At 46.8% G+C, this 26288-nt stretch overlaps 1 long non-coding RNA gene across 1 annotated transcript; it reads right to left on the bottom strand.

Annotated features, from left to right (window-relative positions):
* Positions 1 to 2107: 2107 nt before the first annotated feature.
* LOC116812684 (uncharacterized) lies at positions 2108 to 26288 on the bottom strand. Its single transcript, XR_004370753.1, has 3 exons — positions 25506 to 26288; positions 23812 to 23893; positions 2108 to 3190 (listed from the first exon to the last, which is right to left on the bottom strand). It is a non-coding gene; the product is annotated as an uncharacterized LOC116812684 (long non-coding RNA).

Here is a 26288-nt window from a genome sequence, read left to right as displayed (position 1 = left end):
AAAGGAAACTCCTGGCTTGTTGAGAATGGTCCGGGAAACCAGAAGATATTGCTCCTTTACCCGAGACTTTGTTGCTGGGCCTTGAGTGCTTCAGCCTCTGACTCACAGACACTTCTATGTGAAACCGTGGCTCAGATAAAGCAACACTGTTCCAGAAGAGGCAGAGGGATCGGGGAGCCTGTGAGCAGAGGAGAGGATCACAGAACAGAAAGGGGAGTACCCTGCTCATCGGCCAGCCCTGGAAACAATCATTAAACAAAGTCCCATAAAACCGCGGAGTCGAGATTAGAAGGACCTTGGCGGTGACTTGCTCCAGCCTCCTGTTTAATATAAAAGGAAGCAGGTTCAGGGAGTGAGGTGAACCTCCCAGGATTGTCCAGACAGCAGGTGGTGGAGCTGGGACGAGTGCCCAGTTCTCCTGCCACCAGGGAAAGCTTGCCTTGGGACCTTGATCGGCCCGTTGTAAGCTCATTCTGTGCCATAGGGCACTGCTCATTCCTGCCAAGGGTTAACAGAGAACAGAGTTGGAAGGATCAGTTCTAACTCTTCAGGTTCGGTTTAATTAGTATGTTGCTTTGTTTTTAATATTAGCCAGTTATAATCATTCATTTATAGACCTCTTGAGACTCAGCCAATGTGCCAAAGGTCTTGATGACATTGCCAATAGATATTGTGATCTGAAGGAATTCCACGGTCTCCCAGGACTGAGCATGCAGCATCCCACACATCTCCACCCCTGCCTCCCTGCAAAGGCCCAAGGAGGGGATCTCTCACATGACTGAGGGGCAGTGGCAAGCTTAAGTCTTCCGGGAATACCCTGAAACAAACCACTATCCAGTGAAACTGTGGAGGAAGCAGAGTAAGGCTGGGCAGACCAGGGAGGGACCCACAGGGTTAGGGTTCTCTGTCCCCTAGAGTGGGAGCAGGACCCTCTGGGTTCCCCTAACCCCATGATATAAATCCATGAAAAATTTGTATTTTGGGGGTCCTAACAGAGATGATATGGCCTCCAAGGAAGTAACCTCCAGCCCAGGGTCAGAGAAAGGGTACCGTTACCCTACCTGAGGGTTACACCACTATCCCGGGCTTCTAAGACCCCAGAAAGTGCCAAGGGTAAGGGGTGGCAAGGAGGCAAGGACAAGAGGCTGGGTTCCTAGGGGCCAGGCCACAGCTGTCCACGGAGGGATGGAGCTGGATGTAGGTGGCACAGCCTGGCTGAGGCAGCTGAGCATGGAGAGTGAGACTCTGCTCAAAACACTTAAGAGGAATCCCCAGGGCTCCTTCCAGGCTCTGCTGAGATATGAGGGCTGGGTGGCTGGAGACTTCAGGGAAGGTGGGGCAGGGCAACACAGGGGGCAGCAGGAGTGGACCAAACTGTAACCACGGGCACTGCTTGTAGAATGTAGTGAGTCCATGTTAAGGGCATATACCCAGGAATAAGACGACCTACGTTCATATTGCAGATCCTTCACTTACTAGATAGTAACAGGAATTAGGCAGATGCCTAAACCTTAGTTTTCTCAATTGAAAAAAAAAAAAAAAGAATAATAATACCCACCTAATATTGTTGATTAAATAACAGATCTATGAAGGACCTATGACAGTGTCTGGCACATTATAGTAGGTGTTTATGTTAGTTATCTATTGCTGCAAACAAGTTACCCCCAAATTTAGTGATTTAAGCAACAAGCAGTTATCTCACATTATTTGTATGGGTATCTGGACACAGCTTAGTTTCTGGTTCAAAGTCTCTCATGAGATTGTAGTCAAGCAGTTGGTCAAGTGGTCCCATTGAAGGCTTGGCTGGAACTGGGAAGGGGTGCATCTAAGCTCACCACATGGATGTTGGCAGGCCTCCGTCCTCACCATGTGGTCCTCCACAAAGGGCTTCCTCACAACATGGCAGCTGGCTTTGTTTGGAGCACAAGTTCAAGGGAGAGCAAGTGAAAATGCCAGGAAGGAAGCCACACTCTTTTCTTATAATCTATTCTCAGAAGGAATACCCCATTACTTCTGATACATTCTGTGCATTGAAAGTGAGTCAGTAATTCCAGACCACACTCAAGGAGAGGGGTTACATAAGGCATGAAGAACAGGAGGCAGAGATCACCAGGGGCCATCTTACAGAATGACTCCCACAGTGTTTAATTAATGCTATTTTTATTATTCCATTTGTGTATCTTATTCCCCAAATTATTCTCCATTAATGCTGCTACTAATTTCCACCTCTGTGTTTTGCTGCTGTTCCTTCTGCCAGGAATGCCTTCCTCTAAATATCTATGGTTCCCAATCCTACACATCTTTTAAGGCCACACTCAAATGCCACTTCCATGAAGCTTTGCAAATTGCCCCCTTGCAGGAAGCACTTTTCTCCTCTGATGTCCAAAAGGGAAGAGTTTGATAAGGGAATAAGGGAAAGTGACAAATCCAGGCTATTGGATTTAGGCCCCCTGGGTCCATGAAGACACTGACTCTGAGATCATTCCAGAAACTTCTGTCATGGCTCTGCTTGTTCTGGGCTGGCTGAGCTCCTACCCATTTGCTAATCCTTAGAACTAGTCTTCTCTAATAAACTGATATGAATCCAAAAATTAGAGCTCTTCTGAAGGCTGGACTCCAAAAGCTCCAATAACGTATGCAGACAAAGAGCCATCTGCCCCACGTGGAGACAAAGCACTTGAGAGGGAAATCTAACTGTGGGTGGTGTGCTCTTCTGTGAATTCTCTTGTGGATTTGAGAACTTCATCTTCCAAAAAGTCTCCATGGGGACTGAAAAGGGCCTTATTCCACTCCAGAATACCCTTCTCTAATGAATCCAGTTGTCCCAAAAGGATAAACTACCTAAGGGTGTCCATGGGTGTGGCGGGCAATTAGGGAAGAGACAAAGTCAGCAGTCCTGGATCCAAATTGAGCCAGTTCAGCCCTGATCTTCAGCGGGGGGGATCAAGTCAACTTAGGAGGAGAAGAGGAAGAAACTCCTGGGTATTATCCACCCATACTGGGCACTGAACATGATGTCATTAAATCCTCAGAAAAGCCTGGTAAGGAAGGTGATATTTTTCACATTTTACAGGTGAAGAAACTAAGGCTCAGTGAGGTGAAATGGCCTGCCCCAGGTCACACCGCCAGTGGAACACAGACTGCTTGACTCAATGCCTGTATTCATTCCATGATCCTCTCTTACAAATGGCTGTGGGAGAACAAAGCGAAAGGGCAGGGTTAGGAGCCAAGCTAACTAAAGTAACTCCAAAAATAGCTATTACAGAGCAAGCATAAAGTTACAGTTAGTTCTCCAAGATCCTAAGCCAAATTTTAGCCAGGCTTCCTTTATTGTTCCTGAGTTGCATAATAGGCAAATCTTCCATAGGGACGACTTGGGGGAAGAAGGTGAGAAAAGATGCTTAGTATGATTAATAGTAAGACGTCCACAGTCCCCTGACCCCCACCCCATTACCAACCCCACCTTTATCAGAAGATGCCTATTAACAAGGATGACACACACATCCAGAAAGTTAACAGGATAAAAAATCTAAATACTAGCTTCCATTCTTGCATGACTTGTCTCCTGCACTCCTCACTGTTTCTGTCCTGGCCTTCTGTTCTTTTAAGATTGGGTTAGCTTTTCTGTTTCAGGAAAGGTGTTTCAAAAGTGTTTCCCAAACGGAAGCAGAGGCTCAAGCCAGGAGAAGATGAGGGCCTGGTTCAAGGCTAAGACAAGCCTAAAATTACTGATACCAATCCCTTTGTGCTCATCTCCCCTTGACAACATGGACTAGGTTGAATTGCCCTAGAGGCCAGGCGTGGTGGCTCATGCCTATAATCCCAGGACTTAGGGAGGCCGAGGCAGGAAGATTGCTTGAGGCCAGGAGTTTGAGACCAGTCTAGGCAACATAGCAAGACCCCATCTCTCAAAAAAATTTTAAAAATTAGCTGGGTGTGGTGGTACACACCTGTAGTCCCAGCACTTCGGGAGGCTGAGGTGGGAGGATTGCTTGAGCCCAACAGTTCAAGGTTGCCATGAGCTATGATCACGCCACTACATTATAGCCCGGGTGACAGAGTAAGACCCTGTCTGTAAGGAAACAAACAAACAAACAAAACATTGCTGTTGAGCATTTTAGGGGTATGGTATGGAAGGAGAGAGAGGTCTAGGAGTGCCCACTCAAGACAATAGGGTAGCATTGGTCTTTTGATCCTCTCAACTAATGTTCTTTAGCACAAACTCTCTGCCAAGCACTGGGCTGTAGGTACAATGGGACTCCAAAGGGAGAGAAACTCAGAATTTCAAATTCCACAGGGGAGATATAATATGCACACATAGCTTAAAAATAAGACAGCATGTTATGAATGCCATTTAAAAATTAAATTAAATTACTATTCCTTGAAAAGGAAAGAAATTTTGACACATGCTACAACACGGGTAAACCTTGAGGACATCATAAGAAGTGCAATAAACCAGTCACAAGAAGACTACTATTGTATGACTTCACTTACCGGGTACCTAGAGTAGTTAAGAGACAGAAAATAACATGGTAGTTGCAGGGACTGAGGGGATTGGGAAATAGAGAGCTGTTTTTTAATGGATAAAGTTTCAGTTTTGCAAGATGAGAAAGTTCTGGAGGGTGGTTGCACAACAGTGTGGATACACTTAACACTGCTGAACTGTACACATAGAAACATTGAAGATGGTAAATTTTATCTTATGTGTATTTTACCACAATTAAAAATAAAAATTTTGGGCCGGGCATGGTGGCTCACGCCTGTAATCTCAGCACTTTTGGAGGCCAAGGCGGGTGGATCACTTGAGGTCAGGAGTTCAAGACCAGCCTGGCCAACATGGTGAAACCCTGTCTCTACTAAAAATACAAAAATTAGCCAGGTATGGTGGCACATGCCTATAGTCCCAGCTACTCAGGAGGCTGAGGCGTGAGAATCACTTGAGCCTGGGAGGCGGAGGTTGCAGTGAGCCAAGATCATGCCACTGCACTCCAGCCTGGGTGACAGAGAGACTCCGTCTCAAAAAGTAAAAATAGGCCGGGTGCGGTGGCTCGTGCCTGTAATCCCAGAACTTTGGGAGGCCGAGGTGGGTGGATCACCCAAGGTCAGGAGTTTGAGACCAGCCTGGCCAACATCATGGTGAAACCTCGTCCCTACTAAAAAAAAAATATAAAAATTAGCTGGGTGTGGTGGCAGACGCCTGTAATCCCAGCTACTGAAGAGGCTGAAGCAGGGACAATTGCTTGAACCTGGGAGGCAGAGGTTGCAGTGAGCCAAGATCACACCATTGCACTCCAGCCTGGAGGACAAGAGCAAAATTCTGTGTCAAAAATAAATAAATTAATTAAATAAAATAAAAATAAATAAAAAATTTTAAAGAAAAAAACTACTATTGACCTACAGAAGGTGAAACAATTATGTATCTCACTGGGGATATCAAAGAAGGCTTCACGGAGGAGGGGCCATTTGAACTGAGCCATTTAGAAAAGATGGGTTAAAGATGGGCAGAAAAGAGCATTCTAGGCGAACAGAGCAGCAGCAGCAAAAGCACATCCTAAAAAAAATATCGAGAGATTTCTCTCTTCCATTGCACCAACCCTTAACAGAAAACATTTTTCCAGTGATCAAACTGCCCAAGCCCACATGTGTGACTCCCAGCACAGCGTGGCTCTCCTGCCTGCTCCCTCTCTTCCTCTCATCCCCTCTCTGTGTGCCTGCTTCTTCCTGCCTCTTGTTCTCTCTCTCTCTGGTGTCTTTTGAACCTTCTAAAATGAACCTTTGACGAAAGTGTGCTTTTAGCTCAGAAGTAGCCTTTCTTAAGGTCTCTTTAATAACAGCAAACACCCAAAGACTCTCTCACCTTTATTAACAGAGCTTGTTTTGCTGTTCTTTTTCTCTCCTTGGATACCAGAAGCTTAAGAAGAAATTACCTCATCACCACTACAGGCAGGTCCCAATGGTAAAAACAGTCCTTCTGACAGACACTTCGTTGCCAGTTCTCCCTATGAAGGGCAGCTTTGCAGAACAGCCTGTGGCATGGGAGGAAGGGGAGGGCTTCGATTTATATTAATATTTGATTTTTGAACAGAAGTCAAGAGAAGGGTGGGCTCGGCAGAGAATTTCTTCATCTTTGGAGGGATGATTAAGCCAGAACTTATTATTCTCCATGTAAATCACCAGGACTTAAAGGAAGAATCCTGCTTTTTCTGATGAGAACGGTAACCAGGCAAGGGAAGGCATGCAAGGCTGCAGGGAGATAACGGTCTGAGCCCTGGCCCTAGGCACACCCAAAATGCAGGCTTTCCCCAGCACCCAGTGCAGCCGGGGCAGCAGGCAGAGGGTTCATGTTATCAGGGTAGCCAGCATGGAGCTTACTCTCGCAGGTTCCCAGAGTGCAGACACACCTCGTGGGGATGCCAAAACCTGCTTGTTAGAGTGAACCGATGTGGCCTGAAGTGAAACTCTGCTTCCTTCTGCCTGGTGTGACTTAGAGAGGCCGCCGGATCTCCGACGAGAAACTAGCCTTGTGCTTGATTTCTGCCTTTTTGTCCAGTCCATATATTTTTTTTTTTTTTTTGAGATGGAGTCTCACTCTGTCCTCCAGGCTGGAGTACAGTGGCATGATCTCGGCTCATTGCAACCTCTGCCTCCTGGGTTCAAGTGATTCTTCTGCCTCAGCCTCCCAAGTAGCTGAGACTACAGGACCACACCACCACGCCCGGCTAATTTTTGTATTTTTAATAGAGACGGGGTTTCACTATATTAGCCAGGCTAGTCTCGAACTCCTGACCTCGTGATCTGCCCACCTCGGCCTCCCAAGAGGCGTGAGCCACCGCACCTGGCCTGTCCTGCCCATAATTTTTAATCATTACCTTTAATTCTGAGTGAGGACCCGTAGCCTTTTTGAGGATGAATGGTGCCAAGCCCTGAAAATAGAGCGAGCAGCATCGACATAGGCCCTGCCTCCTCTCCACAAAGTCGGCCTCCATGCTGGAGAATTCACACAGCCCTTTTCTGAATTCCTTCAGCTCAATCTAGACAGCTCTCAGGTAATCAAACACTGGAGAGAAGGCAGAGCTCAGCGTGAGTCGGGGAGCCTGTCTGGCCTTGACTTTACTGGAATCGATCACTTGGGAGTTAAGGGGGAAAATCTAATTTAGGGACAACAGTCCTTCCTTCGTGTCTATTCAATTACGCTAAAAATTATAACAACAAAACCATGGAATCTCAGCATCGGCGAGAGCCCCTGGTGTCATCTTGGCCAAGCCCGGCAGGATGCAGGAAACCTCCAGGGCATCCCAGCTGCCTTTGCTGGCTCAGATAATCAGACATTTTCCCCCAGAGAAGAGTGCAAGTGCACTCCTTTTGGGAGTGAAATGAACTGTTCAGAAACTCTGAGACTAAATGAAAATGAAAATCAGCTTATTTAACAGCCTCCACCCATGGATACTAACGCCTAGCACGTGTGCCTGAGATATGTCTGTTGACTGACCAACTGGTTGACTGATTGATTGAATGAATGAGTGAGTGAATGAATGACTAAACAGAGTGAACTGGCATGGGGATCAAAGGCAAGCAGAGACAGTAATTGCAGTGGTGAGAGGTAATGGACGAGTGGGAAAAAATGGGGAGACAGAACATTTTTCTCTAAAGATTTTTTTTCTTGTTGTTTTCTGAGTAAAATGGGGAGGGAGGGCCGGATTGTTCCAGCGAGTGTTTTCATTCTTCAATAATCCCTTAAACAAACCATCAACAAAACCAACAATCCAATTTGTACGTAATTGTACTTGTAAATTTATTTGACAAATAAATACATTTGTAAAATAATTTAAATTACTTTAGATTAGGGTAATGGTTGCTAAGGACAAGTATTGCCTATTTACCCCAAGTTGCTTTCTCATGACTTCTCTCTCTCCCTCTCTCTCCTCTCCCTCCCCCCTGCCTCTCTCTCTCTCTCTCTCACACACACACACACACACACACACACACACACACACACACACACACACCAGAACTTACAAATCATCGCTTCCTGGCCCCCTCCGAGTGAGTGAGCTGGATGAACCAGCTAATAGCTCAAGCACCTTCTCACTTTGTCTCTCATCCCCAAACAGATGTCCCCCACCCTGGCCAGTGAGAACAGCAAAGACCCTCCCCAGCACCCCCTCCCTGCCCCACTCCCACACCCATCCAGGGCTCCAGATTCTGGCAGAGTTGCTGGAGTGGGCGCCTCTCCCAGGCAGCAGACAGTCAGGCAGGCAAACACACATTGCCAGGCATCTTCCTTGCTGTGTGGGAGGGTTGAGGAGAATTCCCAGGGTGCAAGCTGCAAGAGCTCCCCTAAATCTCAAGATAAGGAAGGCTCATGCTGCCTTTCGCGGGGCGGGCTTCACTTGGTGGTGCTGGGCTTGGGCTCAAATAATCAGATGTTTCCCTTTCCTCTCTCCTTCCCCCACCCCCTCGCACACCCTAAGAACAAGTTCTCAGCCATCAGGCTCCACAGCACACTCTCTCCCCCATAAATAGGAGAGCGGGCCTTGCCAATCAGTGTGATGTCTGCATCCTCCTGCTGGAGCCGGTTCCCCAGTCCTCCCTTCAGGAGGGCACTGGAATGCAGGAAGCACATCTACAAAGACTGCAGAAGCTGGTACTGAAAATGCCACTGTGTTCTGGATCCTTCCTGGAGAGATAACCACCCCCACTGTGTTCCCCCCATCTCAACACTTCCCCCAGCCCCCTAGTACCTGTGATTGGGATGCCACGGTCCCCAGCTCCAGTCAGATGGATAGCAGAAAACTGTGCACTGTTTCTGGGCAGCAAGGACAGCCAACCCAGATCCTGCCAGGCAGATCCTCTCAGCGTTTGGTAATTCAGCTACAAATAGGCCTTCGGCTTTTTAGCTTTCATTTTGCAGATAATTGTAGGCACAGCTCATCTAGCATCTACTCAGTTTCCTCTGCACACTGGTACTAGGACACAGAATTTTTAGAGTGGAAAGCACCCTAGATGGGAATCAATGTTTAGGGAACTCCTGCTACACATCTGACCTTCTGCTGGAAGACTTACACTCATTCACCAAACACACGATGCCTTTTTCCAATTCCATAAATCTGAATTGATCATTTCTCCTTGACCCTCCCTCAGTTCTTTGTTAGATCAAATACTATAGGACATTTTCCATGTTGCTCTGTTCTGCAGTTACTGGTTGTCCTGTCTGTCTCTCCACTCAGACTCGGAGCTCCACGAGGGCAGGTCATATTCCTCCTGAATCTCTCCCAGCTCCTCACACAGACTCTGATACAGAGAAGGTGCTTCACAAAGACGTGTGTGGTGGAATTCCCACTTCCCTCTTTGCCTTCCACTGTACCAAGAAATAATAATTTATCTTCAGTGAAGGGAGTCTGTCCTTCCATTAAAATGTCTCCCACACGCAGGTGGGTTCTATTCACGAGTTTGGTGAAACACAGAGAGGAGAATTAGAATGCACCTGGAGTCCTCTCCAGGTCTGTTGGCTCCAAAGCTCTGTGTCTTCAGGTCAGTTTCAGTAATACCGTGCTGGGCTAGAGCCAGTGGTGAGCTGCAGCTGGACTTTGCTTGCAAAAGCCCATTATTAATTTTCAGAAATTTTGCAAGTCAGTTGACATGATGTTGCTAGCTTCGAGTCAGCCATGGTGAGAGTATTTATACCACAGAAATTGGCAAACAATACAAATCAGGGCTTCTCCCCCACCCGGAGAGCTGGTTCTTACACATTAAACATATATTTTGGAAGTTCATTTCAAAGTTCAAAGTTCATCTTTGGGCCTAAAGGGGACATTCTCAGTACCACTCTTGGAGTGAATACATACCTAGTGTCCACCAGATATCTGAGCCTGGCAAGAGATGTCCCCAGAAAGTCACAGGCCTTGGTTAAATCCTCTTCAATCTGCATCTGAGGCCTCTGGGGTTCCATATCTCTGTATGGAGCTCCCAATAGCCAAGAACAAAGCCCCCTCTGCTCTTGATCTTACATAGCTCAGCTCAGCTCAGGATGCACAGCAAGTGTGTGCTGCATAACTCAGCAATGAAGCAGTTCCGCCCTCCAGGCCTGTCTCACCCAGGAGCAGGAAGAAGAGTTTTATAGGAGGCTCAAGGTTTATCACCTTCCATTTGCTTGTGGAGTCCCCAGCAAAGAAACAAGGATGGAAGTTTATTCCCAAGGGGTGGGGAGTGAACCAGGGGTCACGCCCATGAGCACCCCTTCTTCTGGGCTTGCTCCCATCACTCTTGGGCTGAGATCATCACAGACTGAAAACATTTAGTATTTCAGACACCAAATCTCCTCGTGTTAAAGTTGGCCATGACCATTGAAAATAAAAGGCAGTGGCACATTTCTAAGGAATAGACATTATTGGAGTCAAAGCAGCATCCAAATGCAGAAATCTGACCCCACCTGTGTGTTTGGGTTTTGTTTATTGTTTTTTTCCAGACTTTTGAAAGTCCTTCAGAAAAGCAAGGTGAAAGACTTCTGTGGGCTTGAACTAGGAACCAGGACAAAAGCAGGTCAGAGGGGCACCGAGGTCTCCCGGCCCAAAGAGGAGCCTTAGGAAATGGGTTAACCTCTCCAGGCCACACAGGTCCTTGCAGAAGGGGCAGTTTCCAAAGCTAACAGCATTTCTCAAAGCTCCTGCCTGACAGCATGGCCAAAACTCAACTCACAAATGCATCTGAAAATGTTAAGGCAACAACTTAGATCATTTTACCTCAAACTGGAAATAAGTGACCTTGGGCTAAAACATCTCCAGCCCAATGGAATGATTTAAGTGTGCATGCTATTGTTGGTATTCAATCTGCTACCATGCCCAAGAGAGCAAAACAATTCCTGCTTTCAACCTTCCTCGGCCTCCTGCCCTGACAGAACCTTCCAGACCTGAGCAATTTGGACATAAAAATGACAGCTCCTCTTGCACATTGTCACCCAGTAAAGTGCTACTTTCCAGAGCCTGAGTCCCTGCCTCCTGCCCTCTCCCCTATCAGCTGGAGATCATGTCATTGTGGCAGGGACTGCATAAGCCCCCATGTTGTTAGAAATTAAAGTAAATGATCAGGCACCAACTCTGCCTTTGACTCAGCTAAAAGAACAGGAGCCAGATACTACCTCTAATTTCCAGGTGTACACAGGCTGCAAATGCCTCTGGAGACTCAGCTTCCTTCAGCAAGCATCAGGCCTCAGGTATGGGAAAGCCCCTTGAAAGGATGACACGTGGTGGCTCTCGGTGACATCCTGGCCCTGGCTCTCCAGCTCTGGGAGGGCATTTTCAAGACCCACTTTCCCCTGATCTGTTCAAACACCTGCCATGTTTGCCCAGTTTATCCTTTCAACACATGCTAGAATAATAAATCATCTTATCTTAGGGATGACTTCAATATCTGTGGCATTTCTCAACAATTTTTTTTTTTTTTTTTTTTTTTTTTTTTGACGCAGAGTCTTGTTTGTCCCAGGGCTGGGGTCCAGTAGTGTGGTCACAGCTCACTGCAGCCTCCACCTCCTGGGCTCAAGTGATCCTCCCACCTCAGCCTCCTGAGTAACTGGGACTATAGGCATGCACTACCACACCCAGCTAAGTTTTGTATTTTTTGTAGAGATGGGGTTTCACCATGTTGCCCAGGCTGGTCTCGAACTCCAGGGCTCAAGTGATCCACCCGCCTCAGCCTCCCAAAGTACTGGGACTATAGGCATGAGCCACTGCGCCTGGCCTATCAACACTTTTATTCGTACTAGTTTTAAGTTTTCAGAGGTGTTATTTGTCTTCCTCACGTATATAAATGCAAAGTTTACACCTTCCAAGCTAAATAATTGCTGTCTGCAGCATTTACTGTCACATTTTTTGAGGAATGTTATTGAAAACTTTCGGACTTTTGAATCAGTTCTTTACCAAGATAACTTTTTGTTAAAAAAAAATCATTGTTTCTCACTGTCAACTTGAATAAGTAACACTATATTTTTACTATAAATCTGTACTCTATTTTCAACACATGGGCTATTTTACTCACAGGTATGTTTCTGCCTAATTTAAGCCTTTAAAAACTCAAATTAAATTTTACTGTCTACAATGTGTTCAGGCTATGTACTAGAAGGGAAATCAAAGAAAATATAAACTGCATTATTTGGGCTAAAGGAATGTAAAATCTCTTTTTGTTTGTTTGGTTTTTGAAACAGAGTCTCGCTCTGTCACCCAGGCTGGAGTACAGTGGCATGATCTCGGCTCACTGCAACCTCTGCCTCCCAGGTTCAAGCAATTCCTGTGCCTCAGCCTCTCGAGTAGCTGGGGCTACAGGCATGCTCCAGCATGCCCGGCCAAGTTTTGTATTTTTTAGTAGAGATGAGATTTCACCATGTTGTCAGGCTGTTCTTGAACTCCTGGCCTCAAGTGATCCGCCTACCTCAGCCTCCCAAAGTGCTGGGATTACAGGCATGAACCACCACACTCGGCCTGGAATGTAAAATCTTGTTGAGAGAATTTTACCAAATAGTATCAAATACACTCCTAGTTCAGTGGGGTACATCAATCGTCAGCCCCAGAACCAGTTTATAACCCTGACGTGTCCAGAATGGCAGTGTTTCCACCACAGAACTGGCCTGCCATGGAGGATGGGTGGCCACCAGATTCTTAACCAGCAACTATTTCAGAAACGGAACTGGAATGACCTCCAGCAGAACAATTAAAAACTTTCTCTAAAGAACTTTCTTTAAAAAATTTTCTTTAAAGAACCTTATGGGCCGGGCATGGTGGCTCATGCCTATAATCCCAGCACTTTGGGAGGCTGAGGCAGGTGGATCACGAGGTCAAGAGATTGAGACCATGCTGACCAACATGGTGAAACCCCATCTCTACTAAAAATACAAAAATTAGCTGGGCATGGTGGCACGCACCTTTAGTCCCAGCTACTCGGAGGCTGAGGCAGGAGAATTGCTTAAACCCAGGAGGTGGAGGTTGCAGTGAGCCAAGGTCGTGCCACTGCACTCCAGCCTGGCAAGACTCCGTCTCAAAAAAAAAAAAAAAAAAACTTTGTGGAAAACATTAGCTGATCCTTTTACCAGACCCTATTTTGAGAGGCCCCTGCATTTCCAGGGCAAGATAGAGAAGAGAGACAATATCTGGCTCACAGAAAATGCAGAGGCTTCACTCATCTCGTGGCATATCCCAGTCCATGGCAATGAGGCTCTGCACATCTCTCCCCAGGCCAGAGGGGTTCATCTGACCAAAGTTTACATAAAGCATAAGAGGGTATCACCCTCTCATTCTCATCTCAGTACATACCAGTCCAAATTCCCTGAGAGCTGACAGGTAGGTTATCAGGGAGAAAGGGCAGATTAAGCTTTGCCCCTTGTTCAACCTTGGAGGTCATCCTCCCAAGAGGTCTTGGCATCTTTTGACCCCAGCACCATCTTCCCTGGAGATGGGAAGGTGGATCTGAGTCTTCCCCTGCAATCAGATTCAGTCAATCAAGTGAATCACAAATTACATAAATCCAGTATGTGCAATCTAGGAAAAAAGAAAAAGCAAAACGTTTGATGAGGAGGACAAGTTATTACCCTACTTAATAGATGAAAAAATTTAGGGTCCGATACTGGGGGAAAAAGGAAAACATTCACCAAAATAATTTTGACTCCATACCCCTTCTTCTAAGTGAGGAGTCCAGAGTAAGTCTCCTGTGTCCATTCAAAGCCAATCTCAGCTCATGAACTTAAGCATTGTCTTGATCAACTGCCTCCTCAAGGTTCTGGTATCTCTGCCTATAAGCTGAGTGGCGCTGGCCAAATTACCTAACCTCTTTGGTATTGTTTTCCTTACCCTTCAGATGAAGCTGTGATCTCTACGTTCTCTTTAGCTATCCAAATCTAAAATTCTCTGACTATGCTGCACAGGTAGCTTTGCCCTCAATTAAGTGTTCTTTATTTAGGGAACAATTTCTGGAGGTATTAACCTTCAGCATCCCAAGAAATGGACAAAGCCACAGCTATAAACTGAGACAATCCTTCTCCAGGAAACCCGAAAGGAGCCTTCTGGAATGGCCGGGCTGGTCTGCTCACACCAGCCTTTTCAGTCACACCTGACCCAGAAATAGCCACACTGTCTGCAGGGATAAGTTGCTCTGAAAAAGTAGGGCGATAGAAACCACAGGACTTTTAGATACAGCTGGATGGGATTTCAAGAAGCAAAGGCCCGGATGACAAGCTGATACTAGCCTGCCATTATGTCAGCATCTTACTCCTGCAGCAATTGGATACCTGGACACCAGTTATTCTCCAAACCTACACTTGCCGCTGCCCAGAAGATTTTGAAGATGTGGTTGGCAGAAGAGTCAGAGTGACAGAAGGGCGAGGCACATCAGTGCGGAGTCACAGCTACCTCTGCGCTTCCCTGAGCCCCTGAATGAGGCATTGTTTGTGCATCTGGGAATCAGAGCTTCTCCTGTGTGTCATGTGCAGTTTGGGCTGCACCTGCCCTGCCTACTGGGCCTGTAGGGTGTGTAGGTTATGTCGAAACAAGACTGCACCCAGACACTACCCTAGGCCTCAGGCACCCTGGGAGTTCTGCTGTGTCAGGGACCCAGCGCTGCAATCTTTTTGTCTTCCAAATGAGACCTGGTAAGCAGGATGGGCTGCCCAGAGGGGACGGCATAGCTCAGGACTGGGACATGCTAGGTGGTAGGTACCTTTTGCTTGTATCCCTCGGGGGTGAGAGCAGAGGATGCAGGCAGCCCTGGGAACTCCGGCTTAGTGACCTGGCATCATGGGAGTGTTCATAACTTGCTCTGTGAACATTCTCTAGCCCAGAAAGCAATGGGGAACTGCCTTCCTTTGGCAGACAGGCATGAGCACTGCTCACCTTGGGTATGGAGAGGTTGTCCTGTTCTAGCCCATCGAGGACAGTAGCATCTAGGGGATCCCCCCAGTATCTCTCTCTCTCACACACACACACACACACACACACAGACATCCATAAATGCCTCCTCTCCAGCCACCCCCTACTGTGACTGTTGAGCCCCATGCACCCTGCATGACAAAGTACTCTGCCTTCTGCCAGTAGAGACATTGGGTGTAGCCAGGTGGACCAAGTACTGAAGAAAAGGTCTTTGTGTGGCATTAAAGTTGCTGTAGGGAACTCAGCCTCTGGCAGAGCCTCTATGCTGTAGCACAAAGCCAGTTTCTGGATCGCATTCCTCTAGAGTCTCTGGGCATACATTTCTGGTAGCTCCATGCCACCTCCAACATTCCTGAGCAGGAATGAACCTCATGCCTGTCCACAGGCTGCAGTCACCCTGCAGGTGAAGGCACCACGGGTGGGGCGCCCTCCCAGGAGGCTGGCTAAAGAACACCTGTTCTGAGAAATGGTGCCGATGACTCAGCAAGTGGCACTCTTCCTCAGACGCATCCCTGACTCTGTGCCTGGCCTGCTGGTGGGGACTTGAAGCAATCTAGGGGGTGGCTCTTGGGTGAGTCAGAAACCAAGAGGCTGACTCTTTATACTCCCAGGGACCCAAGACTTTCTCAGAAAAAAAGCAGGCAGAATGAACTTGTATTTACTCTTTCTCCTTTTGGCCTCTGTCTGCCTGTGGTGATCATAGGAAGTGCTTATATGCTTTTTCACTGCTTCTAAAACTGTTGCTGAAAGTTTTTGGGCCTTGTGAAATAAGAAAAGTTAATTAAGAAGGTTCTATAGTAGATCAATGTGGATGATCAAATTATAAAGCTAATGACCTATATCTATACCGTTCTATATGACAGCCACTAGCCACGCGTGACCATTTCAATAAAATTAATTAAAATTTAAAATGTGGTTCTCCAGCCCTACCAGCCACATTTGAAGTACTCAGTAGCTGCCCGCGGCCAGTGGCCCCAGCATTGGACAGCACAGCTATAGAACGTCTCTATCATCACAGACATTTCCACTGGACAGAGGTGATCTAAATACGTAGTGTTAGAGATCCACTCAACTTCTCATTCATTCATTTACTCGAGTATTTACAGAGGGTCGGCTGTGTTTTAGTGACTGTGGGTGAACAAAGATGGCAAACAGGTGGTCCCTGCACACTCTAAGAGTTTATAACTGGTTGGGAATTCAAATGTGTAGCCAAAGATACAGAACTCTTTCATTCTGGGACTGAAACAAGCGATACACAAATGAACAGAATGCTTCTAAAAGGTCAGCTTCCAAAAAGAAGAGCAGGGAAATGAGTCAGCCTGGTTGGACTTCAGCTTATTAATCTTTTATTCAGTATCTGCCTAAGGAAGTGTGGGTAGTAAGTTAGCTTAGACCTGAGTGACAGATGTGACAGACACAGGGCAATTAGGCCAAAAGGAGGAAAGTCCAGACCCACAGCTCTCCCGGGAAATTACTGACTGTGCATCCTAAGGAGGGCAATCACACGAACACCAGTGGTAGAGGAGAGGGCCATTGTCTCAGGCAGTCATATCCCAGGGCTGTGAAGGCTAACACTGCCATTCACCTCCTGGAACTCTGGGACATGGTGCTTTCCACTGTACTTCTGAGAAAGTAGCAAGCAACTGGCTGGCTCTTTCTCCAGTCCAGCTGCTCCTCGTTTGCAAGATTTTCACAGAGTGATTTCAAAGGTTTTTATAAGGTGTTCAAGTTGGGCAAGCACATTGGATATGCACCATGTACAGGGTCTGGAAAAGGGATCCCAAAGCCCAAAGAGGGTGAGAACCTCTCACAGAACTTCTCAGCCGGGTCATCTTAGGGCAGAGATGCTCAGGGAAGAAAGATACCAAAATAAAGGGCATGGAGACACCACCTGAAACTGATGAATTGTGTGGGAGAGAAGCAGGTAGAGAAACACAGACACGTAACTCAGAGCCCCCAGAGACACCAGCGGGTCAACTTCAACCCGGAAGGAGTTGTAATGGCTCACAGACGGGTGACCCCTGGCAGCTGCTCGCTAAAGGTGTCCAGGAATTTGTTTGGGGGAATTATTTTTTAACACTTGAGATCACTGGAGATGGTTTGTGAGTCATAAAGCTGGATGCTGGGCTCCCCGGGCAGTTGAGCTGCAGAAGAGCTATTCTGAAAAAAAGACTGTGGGAATAAGCAATTCATTTTTTATGTGATGTTTTGAATAGGGTACGTAGTTGCATGATTCAAATCTGAGGAAATGTGTATTAAAAGGTTCACAGTGAACAGAGCCTCGCCCCTGCTCCCTGTCTGCCTGGTTCCCACACTTCTCCGACCTGCACTTGGGCGACCACTATTAGGTTCTTTTGCACCCATCCAAGTTATTTTTAAATCTTTTATTTATTTATTTATTATTTATTTGAGGCAGGGTCTTGCTCTGTCATCCAGGCTGTAGTGCAGTGGCGTGATCTCAGTTCACTGCAGCCTCGACCTCCCCGGCTCAAGCAATCCTCCCATCTTGGTCTCCTGAGTACCTGAGATTACAGGTCTGTGAGAACATGCCCAGGTGAGATATATATATATAATATATATATATTTTTTTTTGTAGTGGCCAGGCACGACGGTCGCTCACGCCTGTAATCCCAGCACTTTGGGAGACCAAAATTGGTGAATCACTTGAGGTCAGGAGTTTGAGAACAGCCTGGCCAACATGGTGAAACCCCGTCTCTACTAAAAATATAAAAATTAGTCGAGCGTTGTGGTGCACGCCTTTAATCCCAGTAGTTACTCGGGAGGCTGAGGCAGGAGAATCACTTGAACCTGGGAAGCGGAGGTTGCAGTGAGCCAAGATCACGGCGCTGCACTCCAGCCTGGGTGACAGAGGGAGACTCCATCTCAAAAAATATATTTTTGTAGACACGGTGTCTTGCTCTGTTGCCCAGGCTGGTCTCGAACTCCTGGGCTCAAGCGATCCTCCCAAAGTGCTGGGATTACAGGGGTGAGCGACCACACTCAGCCTCTGTGAACTTCTAATCATATCTTTTATTCATTCTGTGGGTCTTTGGCTACTTTCAGCAATCAGTTTCTTATTAATTTTTCTCATCAATGTTTTTATCAATTTCAAGACTAGCCCTTTGTCTGTGAACTGAGGAATACAATATAAACACAGAGCTAATGAATAACAGTCTAACCCAAATATATTTTGATGATTCCCTGTAAAATTATTCTCAAGGCAAGGATTTCAGCCCTGTCCCCCAGGCCCCCACTCCACCCCATGTCACACCAGGTTGCTGGCCGTTTTTTTTTTTCACTTCTTTTTCTTCCTTGGGCCTTTGCATTGGCTATTTCCTCTTCCTGGAATGAGGTTTTCCCTTTGTCCTCCTGGTAAATCCCTGCTCACTTTCTCAAGGCCTGTGGCACCTTCTCATTAGAAAGAGCAAGTGAGGACAGAGGTGAGTGATATTTGAAACCACAAGTCCTTTCCCCAAATCACAGTGCATGGAGGGGAGACCCAGGCTGGGCAAACAATTTTGAAGCGGTGGAAGTTGGGAAGTTGAGGGAGGAGGTCAGTGGGAGACCCTTGGTGGGAGGTGGAGCTGATGACAGCCCGGGTGAGGATGTGGCTGAATGAGGAATCTTCTGCAGGGCAGGGGCTGTGGAGGATGGGTTTGGGGGTAAGCCTCAATGGGACACAAGGTCTGGGCACATGCATTCAGTGGACAGAGCTTCCAGAGAGGACGAGAGGATGGAGAACAGAGCACGGGGAAGGACACAAAGTATGAATACAGGGGACTCAAGACCAGGCCTACAGAATCTTCCAAGGGGCTGCAAGAAGAGGAATTTCAACTGGAAACCAAGGGACCTTGACTCCAAAATGCCCTCATCTTCCAAAAACCCACAAAGAAGAGAAAGAGTGAGAGATGTCCCAGCCTCTGACAAGGAAAATAATTAAGGTAAAATACGGCTGGGTGTGGTGGCTCACACTTGTAATCCCAACAATTTGAAAGGCCAAGGAGGGCAGATCACTTGAGACCAAGAGTTCAAGACTGGCTTGGACAACATGGTGAGACCCCATCTCTACAAAAATAAAAAATTAGCCTGGCATGGTGGTGTGTGCTTCTGGTCCCAGCTACATGGGAGTCTGAAGCAGGAGGATTGCCTGAGCCCGGGAGGTCGAGGCTGCAGTGAGACATGATCACACCACCGCACTCCAGCCTGGGTGACAGAATGAGACCCTGTCTCAAAATAAATAAACAAACAGAAAGGTAAGATGTGAAGAAAGACATTAAACTTCAAGAATCTGGGCTTAGAGCAGCCAGAGATGGTGAGAGAATTTGAAAAGCCTGTGAAGAGACTCATGAAATCAGGCTTTAACCCTAAACCACGGGGTAGAATTCACGCCTGACTACGTGCCCACCACTTGCTCCAAAAAGGTTTGCACCCAGACTCACCACACCATAGGAAAAGAGTTTCATGTCTCATAAAGTAGCCTACTGGATGTGCTACACTTGAGGGCAGACAAGTTGGGGGATCAGTATTCTGATCTCCTGGGTGGTACCAGCGATTACCTAGAGAAGCCACAACAAGAACTCAGGAAGCTTCTGGCTGGAGGGCCGCCCTGGGAACTTCCCTCATACACTTCTTCTCGTGTATTCATTCAGCACATGTTTTTTGAGCACCTGCTATGTATTGGGCACTGCGCTAGGGGCTGGGGACGTACTGGTGACTAAGGCACTGAGCCTGCCCAAGCTGCTGTAGTGCAGTGGAAGAGATGGACACGCACACAAGCCAGTGTTACATGTGCTCTGGTGAAAGTGAGCACTGGGGCCTGTGGGGCTGCAGACAGAGGGGTCTGATGCACTTCTGGGGTGTCACGGAAGGCTTCCCAGCAAACATGACTCCTAAATCAACAGGGGTCGTTTGGAGAATAGCCTACTCATGAAAGACCCCTGAGACCACCTGCCCCAGGAGTGGGTAGAGAACTCTCCTGCAGCAAGTGTAGAAAGACAGCGTGAGGCCGGGAGCCTCAAGTTAATATACTGGACTTCCAAATAAAGGAGGAAAGTTTAGAAACCCAAACCAAGAGATAAATGCTTTTCTCCTTCTCATTGTTCTGACCCAGACAGTCAAATTCTTGCACAACTTATACCTTAAAAGCAACGCGTGTGCAAATTCCAAGCCAAAAATAGAAGCCATGCCTGATAGGATCCATTCTCATTCCTTTGTTGCTGACTTTTGTATTAGCTCTTAGCTGAGGGTCAGCATTTTCTGATACCATCTTCTGCACTGAACTCCTCCTCCTCTTCTCCAAACTCCTTTAAGGATTCCAAGCAGCCTTATTCAATATTTATATGATCTGGACACAGCAAGACTTCTTTGATCTGCAGTGAGCAAGAACTGAAGATCACTGGAGCTTGGCCCTCAGCAGCTGCTGTTCCCTGAATTTGCCCCTCCCCCAGGGGGTCCTCAGGAGCCCTGCGGGGTGAAGGCATCACCTCTTTGTGCAGAGGCTTTGCTTCCACTGGGCACTGATAGAGACCTGCCAGTCCCCCGTGGGGCAGAAGAAAGAGATCTGCTGCATACTTTAGCTAAGTACTTTTTAAAACACAGAGATTCTGCTTGGATTTTTTCTTGTGAACAGTTAGCAGAAGCAAAAAGTCAACAAACCCCCAATGGACAGCCCACCCCAATAGGGCCAGCACATGCAACAGGAAAGTGGATAAGAGTTGGGACTGCTCTTCTTTCCATTGCGACTTAGAATTCCCAAGGCTAGGCTGCCTGTTTTCTTTCAGCAGAGGAAGCAATGAGATGCAGGACCTGTGTGCTTCATTCTCTCACACAGACACACACCTCAATCAGGATGCTAAATAATGAAAATACCCTGGGACTTGCTGCCAAGACCTTCAATAAGAAATGAAGGCCAGTTCAGACATCTGTATTGGTTTGCCTCTGGCACAGAGGGTCTGCAGGAGTGCTAAGCCAACTCCATTGCTGTTATCTTCTCAGCCTAGCCACAAGAAGAACGCCTCCATCATTGCTGCCTCCAGACAGAGTCTGTCTAGGTCAGTTAGCTGTTGGACACCAAAAGATACTGGGCAGGTGGGCATGGTGACTCACGCCTATAATCCCAACACTTTGGGAGGACAAGGCAGGAGGATCACTTGAGCCCAGGAGTTTGAGACCAGCCTGAGCAACACAGCATCACCCTCTCTCTACAAAAAAATTTAAAAGTTATTGGCCAGGTGCAGTGGCTCGTGCCTGTAATCCCAACACTTTGGGAGGCTGAGGCAGATGGATCACTTGAGGTCAGGAGTTCAAGACCAGCCTGGCCAACATGGTGAAAACCCGTCTCTACTAAAAACGTAAAAATTAGTTGGGTGTGGTGGCGCATGCCTGTAATCCCAGCTACTCAGGAGGCTGAGGCACGAGAATCACTTGAACCCTGGAGGCGGAGGTTGCAGTGAGCTAAGACGGTGCTACTGCACTCTAGCCTGGGCAACAGAGCAAGACTCCATATCAAAAAAAAAAGTTAGCCACGTGCAGTGGTGTGCACCTGTAGTCCTAGCTACTTGGGAGGCTGAGCTGGGAGGATTGCTTGAGCGCAGGAAACTGAGGCTGTGGTGAACTATGGTCCACCACTGTATTTGAGCACAAGTGACAAAGTGAGACCCTGTCTCCAAAAAAAAGAAAAAAAAAGGAAAAGAAAAAGAAACTGGGCATCCTAGAAGGGCAAAGAGGATTTTTGCCATAGAAGGGCTTATTTTACCAACATCCTGGAAAAGTAATATGGCATCATCAAAGTCATGGGTCAGGGTTGGTGAATACAGCATAGCTATATTTACTCTCTTGCTCTTTCTGTCCATCTTTTGTACAGACATAACTAATCAATCATAACCCATTTTTCCTTTGGAAAATATGTACCATCTTGGGAGCCACAGTTGCTGAAGATCCTTGGGCTGCAAAGAAAGTAGAAAGGAGCACTGATCTCCGTTACCGGAGAGGTTAAGCCTTATGGTTAGCAGTTTAAGAGTCTTTCCCTAACACTTTTATACTTAACAATCCAAGTGAATTCATTCTTCTCATGGGGAGAAAAAGCATTGAGATGCTGGTTCACTGAGTGAATGACGGCAAGCAAGAGCTCAGATATCCCATAAGGAGACACTCACACAACCCAGGAAGAGCCTACGAGACTGTATTGAGCAATATTGGAGACAGGAATGCAGGACGCCTTGCTCCTGGGTCTGAAATCAATCCACATCTCCCCCAGCATTGGAGACCAAAGGAACAGGGCTAAAGCCCAACCTTGAAGCCTCCTTGGTAACTCCCAGTACTCAGAAAGGATGGAGAAGAGAACAATTCCTTATCTACCTTCCTACAGAAGTTGCTTCATGTATTCATTTATTTACTCACTAGATGACCAATATTTCTCGTGGATCTAGCTTTGGCTAGGCACTAGGACTTCGACTGGGGGCGAGCAAGGGTGGCTGCATATTAACTGAGATTCCTGCTTGTGAATTTCAAACCTGACACCATCTCCCCCTCAGTTCTCAGGCATTGATTGCTTCAAGCAGGAAGTTAACACCGCAGAATGGCAGACAAAACACTCTTGAGATTCAAGGCTAGGCTTTCCATTTTCTAGAGCCTAGTATATGTATATCAAATATCGAGGTCCTAGTAGCAACTTTTTGGGGTAACAAATCTGTTCTATATCTTACTTGTGGTGGTAATTACATGTTTGGACATATTTGTCAAAACATATAGAAGTCTATACTACACTAAAAAGAGTAAAATTCGCTCTAAGTAAATTATTACCTTAAAATGAGGAAAATAAACATAATATGGAGTAGGAAAAAAGTGACACATACAATAAGAAAACTTTTTAGATGTATACAATAGAACATATTCTTTTTAAATGCATAAACAAATAATAACAGAACAAAAATCCACAAGAGACAGATGAACGCCAGTTTCAGCATAGTCGATACTTCCAGGGAGCAGAGGAGAATGGAGGTATTTGGCTCTATCTGTAGTGATTTATTTTATTTTTAAGAAAAGAAGGATCTAAAGCAAACATGACAAAATTTTAATGCCTGTTTACTTTTGGTAGTAGATACAAAAGTGTCATATTATTTTCTGATCTTTCTGTATATTAAAAAAAATTTTTTTTGAGACAAGGTCTGGCTCTGTTACCCAGGCGAGAGTGCAGTGGCGTGATCTCGGCTCACTGCAACCTCTTCCTCCCAGGCTCAAGCAATCCTCCCACCTCAGCCTCCTAAGTAGCTGCGATTACAGGCATCCACCACCACGCCCAGCTAATTTTTGTATTTTTAGTAGAGATGGGATTTCACCATGTTGGCCAGTCTGGTCTCGAACTCCTGAGCTCAAGTGATCTGCTCACCTTGGCCTTCCAAAGTGCTGGAATTAGAGGTGTGAGCCACCATGCCTGGCCTATATATTAAAATTTTTTTATAATTTGTTAAAAAGTTTAAAAATCATACACACAAACATACACACACACGCACACACACACGGCCCTGAATGTCCCTAGTCCTAAACAATAGATTTGGAAGTCAGAGGCAAGTAACTAAGAGTAAAGGTGAAACAAAAGAATTAGCCATTGCGGTGAGTCCTAAGGTTGCCGTGGGGGTGGGATTTTAGCCTCCTGTCCAGAGGAGAGGCCTGAAGTGGCAGATCTTATAGAGTCCCAGCAGATCTGAGAACCCCTGGAAGAATTTTCCCACCCTGCAGGGCACAGAGGCAGCCAGGTGCTTCCCATGGCTCAAAAGGGTATGGAAAGAGTGAGCGAAGTCGGATCTGAGAGGTAAAGTGCCCCAGAATTGGCTGTTTCTGCCACTCAGAGCAGATACTCAAAATAGATATTCAGAGAGTTATAGAAAAATAAAGAATTTTACATTACCTGCACATTTAGGTTTGTCAGAACTTGGCTACATCAGAGATGAGTAAGTCACAATCCCTGCTCTCGGGAGCCCATGGATTATCTGGGAGACAGAGAAGTAAATAAGCCATTAGGATGTGATGTTCTCAGGGGAAAGGGGGATTAAATCACATGAAAGCACCTTGTACAGAAAAGTATTTGGTGAGACCCCTCCCATCCCTCTCTCCAGTCCTATCTTTTGAGCATGTATTAGTTATCTATTGCTGTGTAACAAATTACCTTATAATTTGGCAGCTTAAAACAGTTAACATTTTATTATCTCACAGAGTTGGGATTTGGGAAGTGGCTTAGCTGGCAGGCTCTGGTGCAGGATCTCTCACTAGACTGTGCTCAAAATGTTAACTGGGGGCCAGGCACAGTGGCTCGTGCTTGTAATCTCGGCACTTTGGGAGGCCAAGGAGGGTGGATCACTTGAAGTCAGGAGTTCAAGACCAGCCTGGCCAACATGGTGAAACCCCATCTCTACTAAAAATACAGAAATTAGCCAAGCATGGTGACACATGCCTGTAATCCCAGCTACTCGGGAGGCTGAAACAGAATTGCTTGAGCCTGGGAGGTGGAGGTTGCAGTGAGACAAGATCATGCCACTGCACTCCATCCAGCCTGGGCAACAGAGCAAGGCTCCGTCTCAAAAAAAAAAAAAAAAAAAGGCTGGGCTGTAGTCATCTGAAGGCTGGACTGGGACAGGAGTTCCCACTCCCAGGTGGCTTTCTCGTATGACTGTCCGTTGCTGGTTGCTGGCAGGAGGCCTTAGTTCCTCACCATAAGGGCCTCTCCCTAGGGCTATTCAAGTGTCCTCATAGTATGGTATCTGGCTTCCGCCAGAATGATTGATCCAAGAGAAAGAGCAAGAAAGAAGCCACATTCTGTTTAAAAGAAGCAACTTCTTAAGTCTAGCCCATACTGTAGAGGAGAATTCAGCTCCATCTCTTGAAGGGAGGAGTATCAAATAATGCATGGACTCATTTTAAAGCCACCAAAAGGCACAAAGGAAGTCAGAGTTCCTAAACTTTCTTTCTCCACTGTCCTGACTCCCCAAGTGTGATGGATGACTATGGATCCAGTTATTGACAAGATTAAAATTGAGATTCAGACATTAGCAGGAAAGATTTGGAATCTAAACACAAAACAGCATAGGCAAAACTGTGTCACTTCTGGGATGGAGCCCTCAAGTGATTCCAGACGTTTCCTCCAAACTCAGGGAACCAGCATGAAAAGGAAAGAAGAAGCCAGACATATGCCCTGTTAGCTAGAGTCTGAGGAGTTTCCTTAAGCAGGACAATAGAATCAAGGAGGGATGGGCAGGCCCTGAGAGGCAGGCAGCATCAGAGAGGCCCAGCCACAGGGGCTGGCAGGGGTAAGAAAGCAGTCTTGGGGTCTGGGGCCCTGGGGTACAGAGCTGGATGACTCAATAGGTAGCTGAAATATGGATTTAGAGACGCAGCCCAGCAGGCATCTCCCACAAAACTGAAAAATGTTTGGCTTCAGTGAGAACTGAACTGAAATTTTACAATCTAAATATCTCAAGTGAAATCATTTTAATCTCAGCATCTGTATCAGTTTTGTGCTTTAAGAGTCAGTATCATTTTTATTTTGAATTACATAATGGCAAGGCAGAGGGAGGATGGCAGAAGGGTCTGTAAAGCCGAACTTACCAACTGGTATGTCCCAGCATCCTGGTGGCCTGTTCACAGGCAGGGCTCTCACCTGCAGCCATGTAGCCAGTACTCTGCACAAAGCAGCTAGCAGGAGGGGCATGTGGGAGCTGAAAGCAGTCTGTGTCCTGATCACCAAGCCTGGCATCCAGCTTGTAAAAATACGGCACATTTTTATTATTCCTAGTTTCTGCTAGCTGATGGCTCTGCTAATGGGTTATAGATGAGTTGAGATGTGGAGCTCTCTAGCTCTTGGGAGGCCAGGCAGGTGAGAGAAGCTGGAGCCCCCAGGCCAGATTCCGCCTGCTGGGAGAAGCTTTGCCCAGAGTGCAACTCAAAGAAAATAAAAATGAATGGAGGCCCAAACCCAGCCATAAGCAGGCAGCTCACCACAAAACAAACATTAATACCCTACCTTGTGCAGGGTTGGGCAGGGCTGTACATCCCATCAAGGACTCCTTACAGGTCCTCTGCTTATTGACCCCAAGTCTGGGTAGGATGGGCTCCCAGGCTAACCAAGGGGGCATAGAAGCAGTGCCAGAGGAGAGCAAGGAGATGGGCAACCTACACCCAGAGCCTGCCCTCCCAGAGGGGTGCAGTGGGAAAGCTGGATCAGCCAGTCCCTCCAGAGTTCCAGCAGCTCCACTCTCCCCAACCTCGTGGCCCAGCCCCACAAAGGGGCTATCCCTGGGACCCTCCTCTGAAATGCCCCTCCCTTTGAAGAGCTCCATCCGACTGGAGGGGCTGTGAGCTGGAGCGGAGCAGCATAAAGATGAAGGATAT

Source organism: Hylobates moloch, unplaced genomic scaffold (assembly GCF_009828535.3).
Source record: "Hylobates moloch isolate HMO894 unplaced genomic scaffold, HMol_V3 SCAFFOLD_9, whole genome shotgun sequence".
Classification (NCBI taxonomy): Eukaryota; Metazoa; Chordata; class Mammalia; order Primates; family Hylobatidae; genus Hylobates; species Hylobates moloch.
The sequence above is the reverse complement of the archived record's forward strand: the minus strand, read 5'-3'. Positions and strand labels throughout refer to the sequence as shown.